Source organism: Staurois parvus, unplaced genomic scaffold (genome assembly GCF_062004578.1).
Source record: "Staurois parvus isolate SC_StPar_1 unplaced genomic scaffold, SC_StPar_1.0 ptg000445l, whole genome shotgun sequence".
Classification (NCBI taxonomy): Eukaryota; Metazoa; Chordata; class Amphibia; order Anura; family Ranidae; genus Staurois; species Staurois parvus.
Genome location: NW_028318241.1, coordinates 1,651,404 through 1,671,836, shown reverse-complemented (window position 1 = coordinate 1,671,836; position 20,433 = coordinate 1,651,404). Strand labels below are relative to the sequence as shown.

General features: G+C 41.8%; 1 protein-coding gene across 1 annotated transcript in view; it reads right to left on the bottom strand.

Moving 5' to 3' along the window:
* ELOVL7 (ELOVL fatty acid elongase 7) overlaps positions 1-18,730 on the bottom strand; it is a 66,725-nt gene extending 47,995 nt beyond the window's left edge. The window contains exon 1 of the mRNA XM_089688052.1: positions 18,659-18,730. The gene's annotated coding sequence lies outside the window, so the exon portion shown is untranslated. The remainder of the gene's footprint in view (positions 1-18,658) is intronic.
* Between the last annotated feature and the right edge of the window lie 1,703 nt (positions 18,731-20,433).

The following is a 20,433-nucleotide window of genomic DNA, read 5'->3' as shown; positions in this document are numbered from 1 at the left end:
TACTTTGCTATCAGCAAGCATTTACCTGAATGACATCGATTCATTCAGGTTTGTTTTTTTTTTTGTTTTTTTTTGTGCTTAGCTGTGATTTGGCCACAGCTAATCACATGACATGTGCATGTGATTAGCTGTGGCCATTCACAGCTAGGCAGTAGTATACTGGTTCACTTTTTTTTTTACATAATGTCACCAGTGCAGTACAGCGTCATCATATAACTGGCATGGCGGTGATCAGGGACACTGACTGGTGACAGTATGAAAAAAATATATATAATTTTTTTTAAATTTTTTTATTATTTTTAATTAAACTGTTTTTCTTTTAAGATTTTTTTTCATATTTCACTATGACCAAAGTAGTACAATGTTACCATAGTAACATTGTACTACTTTGATGAAGTGATCAGTATTTTTTTTTTTTTTTTTTTTTTACACAATTTGCTTATAGCAAAGAATTACTTTGCTATAAGCAAGCATTTACCTGAATGACATCGATTCATTGAGGGTTTTTTTTGTGCTTAGCTGTGATTTGGCCACAGCTAATCACATGACACAGCTGGGCTGTGATTGGCCCAGCTTGTGCATTTGATCGTTGTGACCATTCACAGCTAGACACACTAGTAGACAATGGATGGCATGAAAGAAGCCATCCATTGTATACAACTGTCATGTGACCTGCTGTGATTGGCCGGTGACAGATCGCGCCGCTGTGCGGCTCTGCAGGCGCGCAAACTGCGCATGCCCGGGAGGACGCCATATGGCGTCCACCCGGAACGCTGAGGGATTTTGCCGGCCACCAAACGGCCATTGGCCGGGCGGCAAATGGTTAAATACACAGGTGACTGGTAAAGTGTTACTAAACCCACAACAGCAAATCGGTCAGTATATGCAGTAAAGCATGCTTGTACTCACTGTGGAACCTACGGGGTTAATCCTCTACATTGTGTAAAACCGCTGTATGACCTTGACCTTCTTCCAGTGTCTCCCTCTTATCTCCTGATAAGACATAGTGTGGAGACACTCTGCACATGCTCAATTTGGTGTGTATTGCTAGAAAGGCTTTTTTTTTTCTTGGGAGAGTGCATGTGATCTGCACAGGGCCAACCAGCACTGTCCAGAAAGAGGTCAGGGGTTCTGCATCCTCCTAGAGCAAAATGAAAACTCTTCCTACAAGCTTTAACCAGTGCTCTGCTGGACACTGATAGAAGTCACAAGACTGCTCTAACTGCTGATGAGAAAAGGTATTTAGCAGTTTATATTTACTAAAATAATTGCATTTCCATGTTGTGTGTACTGTGGGAGACCAGATATAGTGAATGCAGGGTCCTGGCTTTAGTAACACTTTAACCACCTCCCGCCCGCCATATAGCCCGACTCGGAGCGCGGCAATCGGCGGTGCTCTGTGTCCCTCGGACACAGCGGATCACCAATCCAATCCACGGAAAAGGCCGAAGATGTCGGCTCGGTAATGTGATCAGCTGTGTCCAATCACAGCTGATCACATGTAAACAGGGAAATGCCGGTCATCGGCATATCTCTCCTCTCGAGCTGTCACGCCGACAGCTCAAGAGGAGAGGAGAGCCGGTAATCGGCATTCCGCGGAGGGGACATGTACACTGATCATCAGGGCACTGATGATCAGTGTACCCTGATGATCAGTGTGGCCCCAGAAGTGCTACCTGTCAGTGTCCATCAGTGCCAGCTGTCAGTGCTGAACAGTGCCACGTGCCAGATCAATGCCACATATCAGTGCCTACCAGTGCACATCAATGCCACATATCAGTGCCCATCTGAGGTGCCCTTCAGTGTCACCCATCAGTGCCACATATCAATGCCTATCAGTGCTGCCAATCAGTGCCACCTATCAGTGCCAGTCAGTGCTGCCTATCAGTGCCAAACAGCGCCAGTCAATGCCACCAAACAGCACCAGTCAGTGCCATATATCAGTGTTGCCTTTCAGTGCCCATCAGTGATGCCTGTAAATGCCTATCAGTGCCACCTACCAGTGCCTCCTCATCAGTGCCACTTATCAGTGTATCTTATCAGTGCCCATCACTACAGCCTCGTTAACGCACATCAGTGAAGGAGAAAAATCACTTATTTACAAAATTTTATAACAAAAAATAAGAAAAAACATTTTTTTTTTTCAAAATTTTCGGTGGTTTTTGGTTTGTTTAAGAAAAAATAAAAAAACCCAGAGGTGATTAAATACCACCAAAATAAAGCTCTGTCGCAAAAAATGCTAAAAATTTCATATGGGTAGAGTGTTGCATGACCGCGCAATTGTCATTCAAAGTGTGATAGCGCTGAGAGCTGGAAATTGGCCTGGGCAGGAAGGGAGTATAAGTGCCCTGTAGGTAAGCGGTTAATAGGAAAACACCTGTTCTCACCACGGCAATAGTTCATTGTGTTTCTGAATTTGAAAAATAAATAACATTTGGCTCTTCTTTTTTAAAAATTGGAATCTTTAAAAAAAATATGATTTTATTTTTATAGTCCATAACAAATGCCTTTGATACTCTATAACATACATACCTATACATCAGATTTACAACAGGAACGGCTGTACGGAATAAAGGGATTTGGGCCCCATGTGTATAGTTAATGAGATTACCAGCAGTTAGTGCCATAACCGCGGTGAGCTGCTGGGGAGTCGGGTATTATCTCCTCCATGAATTAACTCTGTTTATTATTAAGCCAAGCCAGTGTGTACTGTACTTTATGTGCTGAGAACTTCTCCAAACATTGCGGACGCTGTCCCAGAACACAATGGGAATGTACCATGGGAAAGTTGTGCCGGAGAAATTAGCGGCAACACAAGGAGACCAGTTCACATGGCTTCACATGTGTAGAAACCAGTCTGACCAGTTCTGCCGGATCTCACTGTATCTACTACTGTCTGGCTACCATTCAATTTCATTAAGCAAACAACCATTCTACTACCACAAGGAGCAGTACAAACTGCATTTTAGGTGTTAATATGAGTCTTAGATCTTCTGTACATGAGCGGTAAATTGCAGGCGTTTTTTTTGCACCCGGGAAAGACAACTGCAGCGTATAACCACCAATAGTAATGAATGGATGTATGTTAGCTGTAGGAGTATACGCTGTGCATGATGGAGCGGTCTCTCCGGAGAGCGGAAATCCACCCACAGTTTACATGGGGTGCCTCAAACCGCCTATGTACACGAGGTTTTAGCTGCTTTATTTTAAAGACTGACAAAATTTACGTTACTTTACCTGGTGCTGATGCTTCATTTTTTCTCCAGTTTATAAAAGTTTTAAATAACAAATTTTGATTTTGAAAAGGTCAAATAAAAAAAAAAAAAAAAGTACAAAGCAAGGGAAATTCCCCCTTGGGCATGGGGGGAGGGGGACAATTTATAACAGAGACTGTATATCACCACTGCTCTCTGGTATACAGTGCTTGGATACACATCCCACAAGTTACATTTTAAGGCACACTCCTAAAATTGCAGGTTGCAGTGTGAAGCCAACACCTCGTAGAGGCCTTTCTGCTTAAAGGTGGAACTAAAAGTCTCTTTTGCAATAAATAAAATGGACCAGACTACTTGTAGTCTTCCTTGACATGTAAAATGAGCCACACATGCGTGGCTCAGTTTAAATCGCTTTCACAGTGCCATTGTACTAGGGTGACGTAACTCTTATGCATGTGCGTAGGCATGTGCCTACATGGATTTATGTATATACTGCAGCATACCTAGTTGGTCTGCCCAGGCTGGGGAAGGGGTCAACTGCTGAGACCTTAGTTCCCGGGCTATTTGTGGGCCTGCCCTCATCCCAGTGTATATATATATATATATATATATATATATATATATATATATATATATATATATATATATATATATATATATGGATGTCCAGTCCAGGAGAGCGGGAGTTCGGCCAGGAGGTCAGAATTTCGAGTCCAGGGAATCACACAAAAAGCCAGAATGCAGCCCCACAAGATACAGGGGTTCCAGAGGACACTACCAGTCACTGGAGAGGGCCAATAATGGACTAACACCTTTTAAGTTATGCCTGGGCAGGCACCTCCTTTAGTCAGTTTGGGGTTTGGACTATGTTCTGTTTGCTATTTATTCTGCCACAAAAAGTTACAGTAAAGTTTGTTACACGGTTTTCAAGTCTGGGCTGAAGTTACTCTAAAGTGGTGCATGATGGTTTCTGGCATAAAAAAGAACAGGGCCTGTAAAGCGCATACGGGGTATGAAGCAAGGCCACTATGAAGGGTTAGCTCAGCAGAAGTGAAGGAAGAGACTAGCTACTACTGGTAACCAAAGACTGGTGGAAAGTGAACAGCAGCCTGTCATGAAGTCCTCTGGTAGCAAGGGGGCTAGTGCTCTGCCTCCCCCCAGCAGCCAGTTCCCCAAAAGTAACGGGATGGAACCCATGTTATGAAGACCCACAGTGTGGCCGCATGAAACGGGAGAGCAGCAAGAATTCATTAAGTGCACACATGAGGTGCACGCTATGTGCACGGTGGGACCCCATTCTGTTCCCGGGAGTGAGGTGGCAGAGGTACACTGGGCAGGTGGAGAGAGCATAGGCTCAGCAGAGTCCCTCATTAATGCAATAATCAGAGAGAAAAGGTGTGTAGGAACACAGGACAGCATTCTGAACAGTGTACAGCTTGTCTCTAAGTCAGGGTACCACCATAATGTTGATGTCATATGAACACACACGGGTGTGGTAGGCCCCGACCACATGCACTCTAGCAAATCAAGATGGCCAAAGCCTGGTACCCGGGAGGAGCTGGGGAGAAGATGCTGAACCCCTCGTGAACTTTGGACCATTGGAGAAGAGGGACGTATGGTGCCTTTAGTTCCACTTTAATGTGCTAGAGAAAGCTCCATGTTTGGAGGAAACCAAGGCATATGACCATGTTCTCCTCGTTCAGGTTCTCCACATTCAAAGTCACTTAATTCACTCAGTTTGAACGTCAGCAAGTCGTCTTCACCACGTCTACATGTATAAATGCATTGAGTTGCTGCTATGTGATTGGCAGATTAGCAATTTGTGTTACCAAGCAATTGAACAGGTGTACCTAATAAAGTAGCCGGAGAGTGTACATTGTAGAGGGGGCTGCTCGCAGGGTACAATGGACCATAAAGTGGCAGATTGTTCAATCTGTACTGAGCACAGAGGCAGCAGATAGAGCTTCTCAACTCCAGTCCCCAAATATCCCTCAATTTGCATGTAGGGTACTTTCGTTTAATTTCAGATGCATTCATTCATTGGAGAATTTCATTTCGTCATATTCGTTATGTTGAATGGAATCGTTTTGTATCTTTGACATTCATTTCGTATATTCTTTGGTCCATGTGGATTCGAAAAAGTTTGCAGTTTTCTTGGAAGATTTCGTATATATTCGATATATTATCGAATTGGACAGCTTCAAATTGGAAGGATTCAATATTTTCAGATATTAGTCCAACCCACCAAGAGGCATGAGTTGATTGGACAATATCAATTGGCATCATGTGCATCCAAATTAACGAATGGAATGAAATTCGGACCAATTCATTATCTAAATCCGAATTATCAAACAAATTTGAAAATTGATTTTTTTACCCATGGACCTGAATTACTACCGCATCATGCGATGTCATCCGAATGAAAGGAAAGCATGTTAATTTCATCATATCTTTAACATTGGTTGCCATATCGTTTCAGAGATTCGTATACATCACAATCTCCGGAAAATAAATTTTTGTCCGAAAAACTAATCTTAGCGAAACGCAAATGTCTATCCCTCAACAGATCCTGTTTTATAGAATTTCTGAACATTTTTGAAAAGGGTGTTGATTCGACTTCCCTACCTGCAAAGATATTTGAGCAAAAAGCAAACCAATGAGAAATTATTTCACCGATGAATGAAATCTGATTCCAGTAGGATTCTGCACCTCGCCCTTCTTCTTTGCTCAGACTCACTTAACACAACTGTAATTCTCCACATTTCACAACAGGAAGCAAAAGTTGCACACCTGATGTCTCCAGCTGCATCAAGTAATCCTCCATGTAGGCTCAGTCACTGGATACTTACGTCACGCGTATCACATGCCACACATTACTACTATTCATCACAAACCTCTACTAGTGATCTCACCTACGAAACCTGACCTCTGATAACACTTGACGTCATGGATTTCAGTCATGCTACTTATCTGTGCCACCAACAATATTAGGAAGGATGCATGAACATTCCTTATAAAAACCAGGCCTGCTGAACTTGTGCGACGACCTGACAGACCAGACGCCACACGTCTTTACATCTGACAGTGCATCACTGACTGGTCACTTCATCACTTAGCAACCAAAAGAGTAGCATTTTATGTTTTGTGTTCAGTAACTGGGCCACCACCCTAAATGTAAGCACTGGGGACACACCAAGAAAAAAAAAGCACCAAACGTTCTATAGGGAATTTCCAGTAAAAATGGAGAACAAGAAAAAATGAGATTCTATCCAACAAAGTCAAACTGTCAGGGTAAAAATTGGGCCTTAGGTGGCACCTCATAGAGACAGGATGGGACATCATGAGACTTGGTTGTTTAGCAGTTTCCTGTTGCCATAGACACCAAGGAAACCGCATACAGAGCAACACTGGAACCTTCACCTCTTTGCTTACTCCTTCTGTCAATGGTAGCAGAAACGGTTAGAGTCATACAAGAGCCATCAGGGCTAACTCTACATTTTGCACAACATTACCCATATTTTGGGTGTAAGACCCCATTCACACACCTGAAAAACAAACAGGCGGACCTGATCAGACCATCTATTACTCTCTTTGGAGTGGCGGATGTAAACGGACACGTGTCTGTTTACAACCGCCTTCATCCAATCCGATCAATTCCACTGAAAACAGACAGATGGTAATCCATTCTCCATCCATCTAGGGGTGTCAAACTGGCGGCCCTCCAGCTGTTGCCAAACTACAAGTTCCATGAGGCATTGCAAGATTGACAGTTACAAGCATGACTCCCAAAGGCAGAGGCATGATGGGACTTGTAGTTTCACAACAGCTGAAGGGCCGCCAGTTTGACACCCCTGAACTAGCGGATCGGGACAGATGTAAACAGATAGGTGGTCTTTTTATATCCGCCTCCCATAGAGGACAGCAGGCCGAGTCCACCAGTGTGACAGGGGCCTAACTTAACATGATGTAAGTTGGACCCATCCTCAAACCAACCAAACACCCAACTCCACTCTTCAGGTACAGCAAAGGGGGGTTCTTATCCCCCACAGCCACAAAGATCTGTGAATAAATGAACTACAAGGTCCATCTGCCACTGCAGCAGATGGACTTGTAGTTCTCAATGGAAGAGGAGTGCAGTGATCACCGCACTCGTAGTCCATTGACACTACCTCCAGCTCTCTAACCAAAAGTCCACACTTCAGTGCAGACATGGAGCTGGAAGAAGAGTCTGCAGGAGCTTGGCATTGCACCTGCGATCCACTGATCAAGGCTGCAATGCTCTGTAAGTTGATTTCTAAAAAAATTATAAATGCACATTATTTCTCTGTAACTATTACGTATATTTTTTATTAAAAGGTGACCTTAGCCATTAAAACACACTGATAATTACATAAAAACCTCCAAACCTATTCCTTGCTCTACTCATCATCTTCGTTCCCATCCACCACCCCATTTATTGCCGCTGCCCCCATGGAAATCCTGGTACTTCTGGGTATTGGACACATTCCTATGCCATCCCATAATGCACTGCCAAGTGTCTGAGCAGCCAACTGCTAGGACTGAGTGCGGTCATATTGAAAGGTTGGTGTGCCTGACAGGGCACAAATGACTTTCAGAAAAAGTTCTTCATGGAGGAAACAGTGAGGATCAGAGTGGCGGCAGTAAGGCTACACCAAGTTGTGCAGGGTTTGGACCGAACAGGAACAATTTACCATTGGGAATGGGAGGTGTATGTTCAGTGTTGTCTCAAGTCTTGGTAATATTGTACACATTGTCTTGCAGTTTTGAATATTTTCTGACACAGGTAAAAATCCACTTTTACCAATACAAAGTGGCGCTTTGGAAAAAGGTCCCGCATGCTGCATTTTCTAGTGCCTGCATAATACATGGACATGAAGCACTTTTAAAGGCTAAGTGTGCTAAAAATTCATATATCTTTTAATACTAAACTCCGGGCAAAAATTTGTTTTTTGATGTTTGAAAAGACTGTTCCATTGGTCAGATATATTATTGCTGTATCTTCACTGGGGAGATTACCCTATACTGCCCTATTTTGTATACAGCAATTCTATGCAAGTGTTCCCAATAATACCTTTTCTGAGCATCAAAACAGACAGTTCTACTGCTAGATGAAAGAACAAGCCTGTATATATTTATAGGTGCTGTCTTATAGCAATGGCTGATATTTTATGCTGAAGCAGACATAAACGAAAGGAAAAGCAAAAGTTTATCCATAACAACCAACAGGATTCCAGTTTTTATTTCTAGGTTAAAATTACCAGAACTACACCCAGTGACAACCTAGAGAAGAGCTGAGATGTTGTCCATTAGCCACTATTCAAAGGAAACTTGTAATGAGACAAATAATGGGCTACAAACTACTCTAACTTAAAATATAGCGAAAACGCTTTTAATAAAGGTACATATATACACCGCGTTCCAAATTATTATGCAAATTCTATTTAAGTGTCACAAAGATTAAATATTTTGTTTTTCAGTGTAACTCATGGATGGCATTGTGTGTCAGGGCTCTTTTAATCACTGAAAACACTCTTGGACACCTGTGATAATTAGATTGGCAGGTGAGCCCAATTTAAGGAAAAACTACTATAGGAGGGTGTTCCACATTATTAAGCAGAGCATCATTTTCAAGCAATATGGGAAAGAAAAAGGATCTCTCTGCTGCCGAGAAGAGTGAAATAGTTCAATGCCTTGGACGAGGTATGAAAACATGAGATATTTCACGAAGACTTAAGCGTGATCATCGCACTATTAAGAGATTTGTGGCTGATTCAGAGCACAGACGGGTTCGTGCAGATAAAGGCACATTGAGGAAGATTTCTGCCAGATCCATGCATTGGATCAAGAGAGCAGCTGCTAAACTACCATTACATAGCAGCAAACAGATCTTTGAAGCTGCTGGTGCCTCTGGAATCCCACGGACATCAATGTGTAGAGTCCTCCAGAGTCTTGCAACTGTGCATAAACCTTCTATTCGGCCACCACTAACCAATGCTCACAAGCAGAAACGGCTGCATTGGGCAGAAAAATACATGAAGACTAATTTTCAAACAGTCCTGTTCACTGATGAGTGCCATGCAACCCTGGATGGTCCAGATGGATAGAGCAGTGGATGGTTGGTGGACGGCCACCCTGTTCCAACAAGGCTGCGATGTCAGCAAGGCGGTGGTGGAGTCACGTTTTGGGCCGGATTCATGGGAACAGAGCTGGTCAGCCCCTTTAGGGTCCCCGAAGGTGTGAAGGTGACCTCTGCAAAGTATGTGGAGTTTATGACTGACCACTTTCTTCCCTGGTACAGAAGGAAGAACTATGCTTTCCGCAATAAAATCATCTTCATGCATGACAATGCACCATCTCATGCTGCAAAGAATACCTCTGCATCAATGGCTGCTATGGGGATAAAAGGAGAGAAAGTCATGGTGTGGCCTCCATCCTCCCCTGACCTCAATCCTATTGAGAACCTTTGAAGCATCCTCAAGCAAAAGATCTATATGGGTGGGAGGCAGTTTACATCCAAACAGCAGCTCTGGGAGGCTATTCTGACATCGTGCAAACAAATTCAAGCAGAAACTGTCCAAAAACGCACAAGTTCAATGGATGCAAGACTTGTGAAGCTGCTATCAAATAAGGGGTCCTATGTTACAATGTAACGTGACCTGTTAAAATGTTTAAAAAGTTAAAATGTTGTTAAAAGTTTGATTGAAATAGCTTTTGATTTCAGTAAATATGCTGCAAACACAACAAATGACAATTTTCAGTTCTTTACAACCTATAAAGTGTTTTGAAACTTACTGTGCGTAATAATTTGGAACAGTGCATTGGAAGTGTTTTATGTTTAAAAAAAATACTGTTATCATTAGGAGGTTTGTTCAATAAAATGTGAATTGTACTCTTAATAGTTGATAACATGAGAATTATGCTGACTGTTATTTACATCAATTATTTAGGTAAATGAGAAAAATATAATTTGCATAATAATTTGGAACAGGGTGTACAAGCAGATTATCTGCAGAGAAAGACAGAACATCTTTGCCCATTATCAGCCCATGTATAGCTGACTCCTGAAAACAAGAAATACTTGCTCCTATATTGAACAGATGGTTTTTAGGAGATGAAAACCAACAGTCACCAAAATGCACTATTGCACTTGCCAATACCGCAACAATGTGTACTTTTGTACTCACCAACACCGCAACATTGAGCACTTGTACTTGCCAACTAAGCCAACCAACACTACTTTTGCACTTGCCAACTAAGCAAACGTGCTTTTCGATGCTCACCAACACCACAACTGTGGGCACCTTTGCACTCACTGACACTGCAATGATGCACATGGTCATGGACTTGGGGCTGCAGGAGAACCATTGCCCAGGAAACTCCGTGTTTTATTGTGTTTTCAAGTTAAATCAGAAGAAGCTGGTCACTAGTTGACTTTTATGCCCAAATGGACTTCCATCTAGTCTTGGCACTCCATCAGCACTTCACTGTGTCCTAGCCACATTCGCATAGAACTGTATAATGGCTAGGGCCAATAGGAATACCAGCTAACTTTAATAGGAGTCGCTTCACAGGCCCATTGTCCTGCCATGTCGCTCTTTTGGGACTATGTTCTCCTGTTGGTGGGCATGGCATTCAGAACTAAAAAAGTTTTGGCTTTAGTTATACTTTAAGTAATCCTGGTTATAGTCAGGAGGTGAATCAATAAATCAGGCACACTGTCCCTATACACCTTCTTATTTCAGCTCAGTCGGTTTCATTTATAGCACAGATCTAGTTGTCAACCAAGCAGGCAAATATAAAAAAGATCAACTGCAAGCTTAGTCAAATAATACCCGACTTCATTTAAAATTCAAACTTGCTGGTAGTAAAATAACATACATGAAACTTTTGCCGTTCGCAGAGTCATTACCACACTCCTGAGGATAATGTAAACCAGGAAAGGAAAAGAAACCCATTATGAAATGCATAATCTGCTATTGCTGGCCTCCTTTTGGAAATGCTAGTTGCCTGGCTGTCATGCGAATTGTGTGTGTGAGATATATATATATATATATATATATATACACATACATACATACACACACACACACACACTATATATATATACAGATCAGCCATAACAATATGACCACTGACAGGCAATGTGAATAACATTGATTATCTCGTTACAATGGCATCTGAAAGAGGGTGGGATATATTAGACAGCAAGTGAACATGTTGTCCCTGAAGTTGCTGTGTTGAAAGCAGAAAAAGAAACAGGTGTAAGGATTTGAGACACTTTGACAAGGGCCAAAGTGTAACAGGTGGAAGACTGGGTCAGAGCAACTCCAAAAACATCAGCTCTTGTGGCATGTTCCCAGTCTGCAGTGGTCAGGACCTATCAAACGTGGTCCAAGGAAGGAAAACAGGTGAATTGACATCATGTTCATAATTAGTCAATGGTCACTATTACAAGAGGGGAACAAAGGCTGGCCCAGGTAGTCCGATCCGATAGAAGAATTACTGTAGCTCAATTTGCTGAAAAAGTTAATGGTGGATCCAATTAAAGGTATCAGAACACACAATGCAGTTTGTTGAATATGGAGCTGCATAGCCTGAGATTAATCAGGGTGCCAATGCAGACCTGTGTCTAAAGTCAAATACGTCTACAATGGGCAAGTGAGAATCAGAACTGGACCACAGAGCAATGGAAGAAGGTGGCCTTGTCTGATGAATTCAAGAATGGCTTGAGGGACACAACAAGGAATGTGAGGCATTGGCTTGGCCTCCAAATTTTCCAGATCTCAATTCAATTGAGCATCTGTGGGACATGCTGGAAAAACAAGTCTGAACCATGGAGGCCGCACCTCATAACTTACAGGACGTAAAGGATCTGCTACTGACGGCTTGGTGCCACATACTACAGCATACTTTCAGAGTTCTAGTAGAGTCTATGGCTCAATGGGTTATGGTGGGTGGTCATAATGACATGGCTGATCAGTATATATACACACACACACAGTATATGAGCGAATGTGCAAAATAAGAGTTAACAAAGGTACAATCCATCTTTTTTTTGTTTTAATATAATAAATATACCCACATTCAGTTTAAATTGGGCTTTCAAGTCCAACTAGGGACAAATAAAAAAATTATCCCTTGCTTGTTGTGTCTAGAGGAACAATAAAAGGAAACATACTTACCCAATCATCGGCTCCTCCCATATAACACCCTTGCAAAAAATAAATGCACCCAAGTAGATCACAAAATATGTTTTGTTTTTTTTGAATCGGAGGTGGCAAAGTATTGTACAATGCAAAGGCTCCTACAGACTATTCCTCCAGCTGCAGGTAAGGACCTTCTGTTATAGAAATGGAGGAACAATCAATGGACTGCAAGTTTAACGTTCACCACACTTGGCTTCCATTGAGCAGTGCGAGTCCCTCTGCCACAGTGGCAAATGGGACTTGTAGTCTTTCCATTCATAAATCTCTGTGAATGGTGATGTGGCTGTGCAGGCAGAGCCACACACAGATGAGCCAAAGTCGAAATTAAACAGAAGCCTGTGAGGCAAAGGACTCCGCGACTCAGGTGAGCTGGGTTGGGGGCTAGGCTGTAACATGAAACATGTTGTGAAAGGTGGCCTTGACCTTTAATTATATATCCTCCAGCTACCTATATAATCATATGTAGGCTGCATAGTGCTGGCTCTGCACACAGGTAATGTGGCCAGCTCTCCTAGACACCATTCTTTATAGCAGCACTGTTTTGGCAGAAAAAATGCTGGATGCATATAAATGTGTCTGGGCGTGTCAAGTGCTTGGGCGTTAATTCATTTTATTGTCCAGAATATTAATTTATTCCAGCCAATTAATTTATCTCCCAAGTGTTTGATGCGCCTAGCATTAATGCGTGTTTAAAATGCATTTACAAGCATCAAGTGCTTTTTCTCCCAAAATGCTATTGCTCCTGGACAGGCTGCCAACAGGGTTTTTTTTTTCTGCCTCTAAGCCTGGATTCATACTTGAGCGATTTGTAGCTTGAAGCTTGAAGTTCCAAAAATGCTCAAACCTAAGAGACTGATTGTTCTCTATTGATCGCAGGAACAGACACAATAGAGAACAATTGATTTTTTAGGTTTGAGTGTTTTTGGAGCTTCAAGCTACAAATCGCTCATGTGTGAATCCAGCCTAAATGCCTATCGTATGTGTGCAAGGACACATACGCTAATATGCAGGAATGTTTAGAGGCAGAAAAAAAAATGTCAGACGCCCCTAACAACAGCATTAAACATGGCCAGTGTGCATGAGGCGTTATCCAAACTGGAGACATACAGTATATATACACAGATATATTTTTTTTTCTGCAGGTGAGTGAAAGCATCCAAGCGGCTAAATAGCTGATGGATCGCTGTTACAAGCAACAGGAGGGCTTGTCTTAACGGGAGCCCAGCAGCAAAGCTGCTGGTGCCATAGACTTACCATAGAGCTGATCAGGGACCAGAATGTCCCTGATCATCTCTATGGCATACGAAACCAAAAGTGATGAGTATTTTGTCACTTCCAGTTTTGTTTTTTGTTTACTAGTCCTTACCGGCAAAACCAATCCAAGTTTGATCCGAAGCTTTCAAGAGGAGAGATCTGGGCTCTATTAGACCCCAGCTGTCTCAATAAAGAGGATCTGTCACTGCCTATTGCTATTACAGGTTTACATTCCTTCTGATAACAATAAAAGTGCTAAAAAAAAAAAATTAAAAGGGGTAGTGTAACAAAAAAAAAATAAAATAAAATAAACAATAAAAAAATGTAAAGCACCCTGTGAGCTCATGAGCAAAGGCAAACGCATATGAAGGTTGCACACACATATGTAAACAGTGTTCACACCAAACGTGAGGTATCGTCACAAACGTTATAGCAGGAACAATTCTACTACCAGACCTCCTGTGTAACTCTAAACTGGTCACCTGTAAAGGCTTTTAAGGCATCAGCTATAGAGATTTTTAAGTACCGTAGTTTGTTGCTATTCTAGTGTGAGCAATTTTAATGCATGATATGTTAGGTTTCTGTTTCCTCGGTGTGGCCTCATCTTTTATATTTTACCAAACAATTGAGTATTGTGCATTAAAATTCATCAAAGTGTATATTTTCCAAAAAAAATTGCTTTTGAAAAAAACACTGTACAAATACTGTGTGACATAAAAAACAGTAACAACTACCATTTTGTTCTCTAGGGCCTTTGTCCTATAATGTTTGGGGTTCTAAGTAATTTTCTAGCAAAAAATACAGATTTTTAAATGTAAACAAAATCTGTCAGAATTGGCCTGGTCTTAAAGTGGATATATATATATATATATATATATATACACACACACACACACATATAGCATATACATATACACACACACACACACACACACACACTGTTGCCAAAAGTATTGGTCGGCCTGCCTTTACACGCACATGAACTTTAATGGCATCCCAGTCTTAGTCTGTAGGGTTCAATATTGCGTTGGCCCACCCTTTCAGCTGTAACAGCTTCAACTCTTCTGGGAAGGCTGTCCACAAGATTTAGGAGTCTATGGGAAGGTTTGACCATTCTTCCAGAAACACATTTGTGAGGTCAGGCACTGATGTCGGACAAGAAGACCTGGATCGCAGTCTCCACTCCAATTCATGCCAAAGGTATTCTATCAGGTTCAGGTCAGGACTCTGGTGCGCAGTCATGTTGGAACAGGAAGAGGCCATCCCCAAACTGTTCCCAATAAATTGGGAACATAAAATTGTCCAAAATGTCTTGATACACTGACTCCCTAAGACATCTCTTCATTGGAACTAAGGGGCCAAGCCCAATCCCTGAGAAACCACCCCACACCATAATCCCCCCACCACCAAACTTTACACAATGCCGTCAGTCAAGTAACATTCTCCTGGCAACCGCCAAACCCAGACATATCCAACAGATTGCCAGACAGAGACGCGCAGTTCATCACTCCAGAGAACACATCTCCACTGCTCTAGAGTCCAGTGGTGGCGTGCTTTACACTACGGCATCCGATGCTTTGCATTGCACTTGGTGATGTAAGGCTTGGATGCAGCTGCTCGGCCATGGAAACCCTTTCCATGAAGCTCTCTACACACTGTTGTTGTGCTAATCTGAAGTTTGGAGGTCTTTAGCTATTAACTCTGCAGACAGTTGGTGACTTCTGCGCACTGTGCACTTCAGCATGTGGTGACCCCGCTCTGTCATGTTACGTGGCCTACCACTTTGTGGCTGATTTGCTGTTGTTTCCAGTTGCTTCCACTTTGTTGTAATACCACTAACAGTTGACCGTGGAATATTTAGTAGCAAGGAAATGTCACAGATGGACTTATTGCACAGGCGACAACCTATCACGGGACCACGCTTGTATTCACTGAGCTCCTGAGAGCGACCCATTCTTTCACAAATGTTTGTAGAAGCAGTCTGCATGCCTAGGTGCTGGATTTTATACTGTGGTCATAGAGGTGATTGGAACACCTGAATCCAATGATTTGGAGGGCTGGCCTAATACTTTTGGCAATATAGTGTATGTTAGAACTTGTAATCTGCATCCTTTTCCTGGAAGATATTGAGGGCAAAGGATCGGCATGACAGGTGGGCATGGTCTGTGCAATGGATTCCTATATGCTGTCCAGAATGAAGTGGGTGTTGGTGGAAATTCTGAGTACACTGAGAGATGATGAGTGTGAATGCCAATCCCATACATTCCAATCTCACGACTTAGAGCAGGAAATGGAGTACACCTGCTGACTGACTGAGGGTGTGATCACCACCTCCACATTGTACAGACACCATTCTGGCCGGCATGCTTTGATATAAATGACAGATACGGGAAAGGATTAAACAAAACTGAATGAGATATAAAGAAGTACATTCCAGTATTTAAGAACATAAAAGCCCAATGAACAGTGACAAGGTGCAGATTGCGCTACTGGCGATGAGACTTCTACCGTCTTCAAACCCGAACATTGCTGACTACTAGGATGACTGCTTTATGTATGGAAATAAAACACTGCTTCTGAAACAGATCCCGTATGCAGATTTTTAGTCATTGTGCATTTTCTATTAGAGAACTGCATGTTATTCTGATGAAACTTATGAGTGTGCCTTGTTGGCAACTTCAACAATCTGTGTATAGTAACCTTTAGGATCAGATCTTGCAGTTTGATGGTACACTTCCCTTTAAGGCCACCATACATGTTACAATCTGACCATACAATCAACTTTAGATTTACCCAAACTATGTAATATGAGAAGCTACCTAATCTATCCAATCAATCTGAATCCAGTCAGGCAGACTCTTGCACTACGTGGCAGTTGGTATATTTGAGAGATTGTACAATCACATTGTAATGAGTGAAATGAGGCTTAGATCTATCAACAACTATGTAGCATAGGTGCCCACCTGACTGGATACAAATAGAAAGGATTGTTTAGTTAGGCTTCTGCTACAATTTTAGTACACCTAGCTGGCCAGATACTACACAATCTGATTGCACAATCCCCTTTAGGCTCACCATACACGTTACAATCCGTCAATGGTATCTATGTACAATGAACTTGAAATATACCAAATTAAGTAACAGAAGGACCTACCTAGTAAACTACCCAATCATTGTGTATGCAATAAGGGAATCTCTTTCAATACAAACTTGTTGGTAAATCTAAAAGGAGATTGTACAAACAGATAGCATAGTGTATGGTCAGCTCTACTGTACAATCAGATTTTGTATGGACAGTTGAAGATTTACCAGCAGCTATGTATAGAGAGTGGCCATAGTTATATGGGGAGGGGGGTTATTGTGATACAGAGAGGATGACAACTCTATTGCTTTTTATCAAGCTGTACTTTCCACTAAATGATTGCTTTGATATTTTGAATGAATGGAGCCATTATCGATAATTTATTAATCAATCAGAGCTGTTGTGAAATTGCATCCTCTTCAAGACATTTGCAGAGTACACAAAGTAATCAAATTCAAAATGATCGCTTTCAGTCTTTGATTTCTTTTCTTATAAACTTTGACATTTGATGACACATTTGCAGTCTGGGGCTAACTTTCCCCAAACCCAATCACACTGACGGTGTATAGAGGAATCTTACAGCACCTGCTACATCTACAAAGACAGGTGCATGCATACGTTTTACAGATAATGCCAAATCCCAGGTGTAACTGGGGAGGATCAAAGATCAATTCCCAAATCCAAGTCAGATCTCAGCCCACACAGGATTACTAAATCCAAGTCTGATCAGAGATCACCTATAGTACACAATTACTAAATCCAAGTCAGATCAGAGATCACCTATAGTACACAATTACTAAATCCAAGTCAGATCAGAGATCACCTATAGTACACAATTACTAAATCCAAGTCAGATCAGAGATCACCTATAGTACACAATTACTAAATCCAAGTCAGATCAGAGATCACCTATAGTACACAATTACTAAATCCAAGTCTGATCAGAGATCACCTATAGTACACAATTACTAAATCCAAGTCTGATCAGAGATCACCTATAGTACACAATTACTAAATCCAAGTCAGATCAGGGATCACCTCCTATCAAGGACCACTAAATACAAGTCAGATCAGAAATTACCTCCAATACAGGATCACTAAATCCAAGTCTGATCACCTGCAATACAGGATCACTAAATCCAAGTCTGATCACAGATCACCTGCAATACAGGTTCATTAAATTTGAGCCATACCAAAGATCACCTATAATACAGAATCACTAAATCCAAGTCAGATCAGGGATCACCTCCTGTAAAGGATCACTAAATCCAAGTCAGATCAGGGATCACCTCCTGTAAAGGATCACTAAATCCAAGTCAGATCAGGGATCACCTCCTGTAAAGGATCACTAAATCCAAGTCAGATCAGGGATCACCTCCTATCAAGGACCACTAAATACAAGTCAGATCAGAAATTACCTCCAATACAGGATCACTAAATCCAAGTCTGATCACCTGCAATACAGGATCACTAAATCCAAGTCTGATCACAGATCACCTGCAATACAGGATCATTAAATTTGAGCCATACCAAAGATCACCTATAATACAGAATCACTAAATCCAAGTCAGATCAGGGATCATCTCCTGTAAAGGATCACTAAATCCAAGTCAGATCAGGGATCACCTCCTGTAAAGGATCACTAAATCCAAGTCAGATCAGGGATCACCTCCTGTAAAGGATCACTAAATCCAAGTCAGATCAGAGATCACCTCCAATACAGGATCACTAAATCCAAGTTAGATCAGAGACCCCCTCCAAGAGTTTATTACAAACATGCAGCAGGATCACTAATCCAAGTCAGAGATAGGCAGATCCTCTGATCCCAGCCATGGACCCCCTGCTGAATCTATGGACAGAAGTCAGGCTCATGCTCTCACCTGGAGGACTCAGAGCAGCAGCTGTCCCCGGCTGTGCACACAGCAGAAGAGAGGAGATGATGATCTGGAGATGGAGGAGTCCCTGTGCACCTCCCTCCTCCTCACATTACACCCAGTGCTGGGAGTGGCTGACACATCAATAGAAGGAGCTGTCATCTGTCTGTTCCTGGGACACCATATAACTCATGGCTGTAAAATCATCTTCTGCTACTCACTCTACACCTAACAAGTTGTCCACATTCACAGCAAGCTAATGAATTTGATTGATTTAAACACAGGAGAAATGATCTTGAAGTATAAAGCCTAGTACACTCTATGAGAAAATCGGATGAACAATCGTCCAACTTTTCATGATGTAACCGAGAACAATATGAACTTGTACAAAGATTCTTGAATGACAAAGGCAAATGTGAGCAAAAGTAGCGTGATTATTGTCACAGAAAAACGTGCTACTGTTCAGTGTTTGTAGCTCTTTAGTGATCCAGAATACGAACGTTCTGCACTGTGTTTTCTGTTCGACTATTTCTGTTTGATTGCTGTACACATTGAACAAACATTTTGCGTTATGTCACCTTAAAGTGTTAGTAAACCCACAACAGTAAAATCAGTCTGTATATGCAGTAAAGCATTCGTTATATTCACTGTGGAACCTAAGGGGTTAATTCTCAGCATTGTGTAAATATGCTGTTTGATCCTGTCTCTGATTCTCCCCTTCTTCCAGTGTCCCCGTCTTATCTCCGATAGGACATATCAACTAGAGTCACTCTGCACATGCTCAGTTTGGTGTGTATTGCTACAGAGGTTTTTTTTTTCTTGGGAAAGTGCATGTGATCAGAACAGGGCCACTCAGCACTGTCCAGACAGAGGTCAGGGGTTCTGGATCCTGATAGAGCAAAATTAAAACTCCTCCTACAAGCTTTAACCAGTGCTCTGCTGGACACTGACAGATGTCACAAGACTGCTCTAACTGCTGATGAGAAAAGGTATATAGCAGTTTATATTTACTAAACTAACTGCATTTCCATATTCTGTGTACTGTGGGAGACCAGATAGAGTGAATGCAAGGGCCTGGGCTTAGTAACACTTTAATTTTTTTTTTTTTGTCTGAACAGTTGGAATCAGCTGTCAAAACCACTATACTAGCGAACAGATTATTGACCAATCATTCCTCTTATGAAAATTTTCGTTCAATTTTTCTTAAAGCCTAATTCAGACGAGCGATCATTGGTGATAATCTGCAGTTCTTCCCAGCTTCCCAGAGAAACTCCCCCATGTGAACAGCTACGGACAGATCTGTACTCACACACAGAGTGAATTTAGAGTCATCTGGACACTACAGTCCAACCGCCTCTAGCCGCTTATTAGAATGCCGCTCAGACAAACTTTATGCTTCATTAGGGTCACATTCAGTAGTGGTGCCACCCACCGAATACAGCATGCCAGTTAATTTTCGCCATAGACACGAAACACAGCATGTGTAAAGCCCTGAGGAGCTGCATTTTTGTGTTTTGGGGGATGGAACAACAGCGATTCAAACTCTCCTGCATTCATCCCATTCATTGCATTCATAATTTGTTAGACATGCATTTCTTTTGAATTTTTTGTTGCTATTCTGTCTCTCAGTGTTACAATACACCTACCATTCGATTTTTAGACTGATCATTTCTTTGTGAGTGGGCAAACATTCAAAATCAGCAGGGGATCAAATACTTATTTCCTTCACTGTATGTACAGCCATACTCATATAAACACTGATGGTTCCCGCACATGCAGGG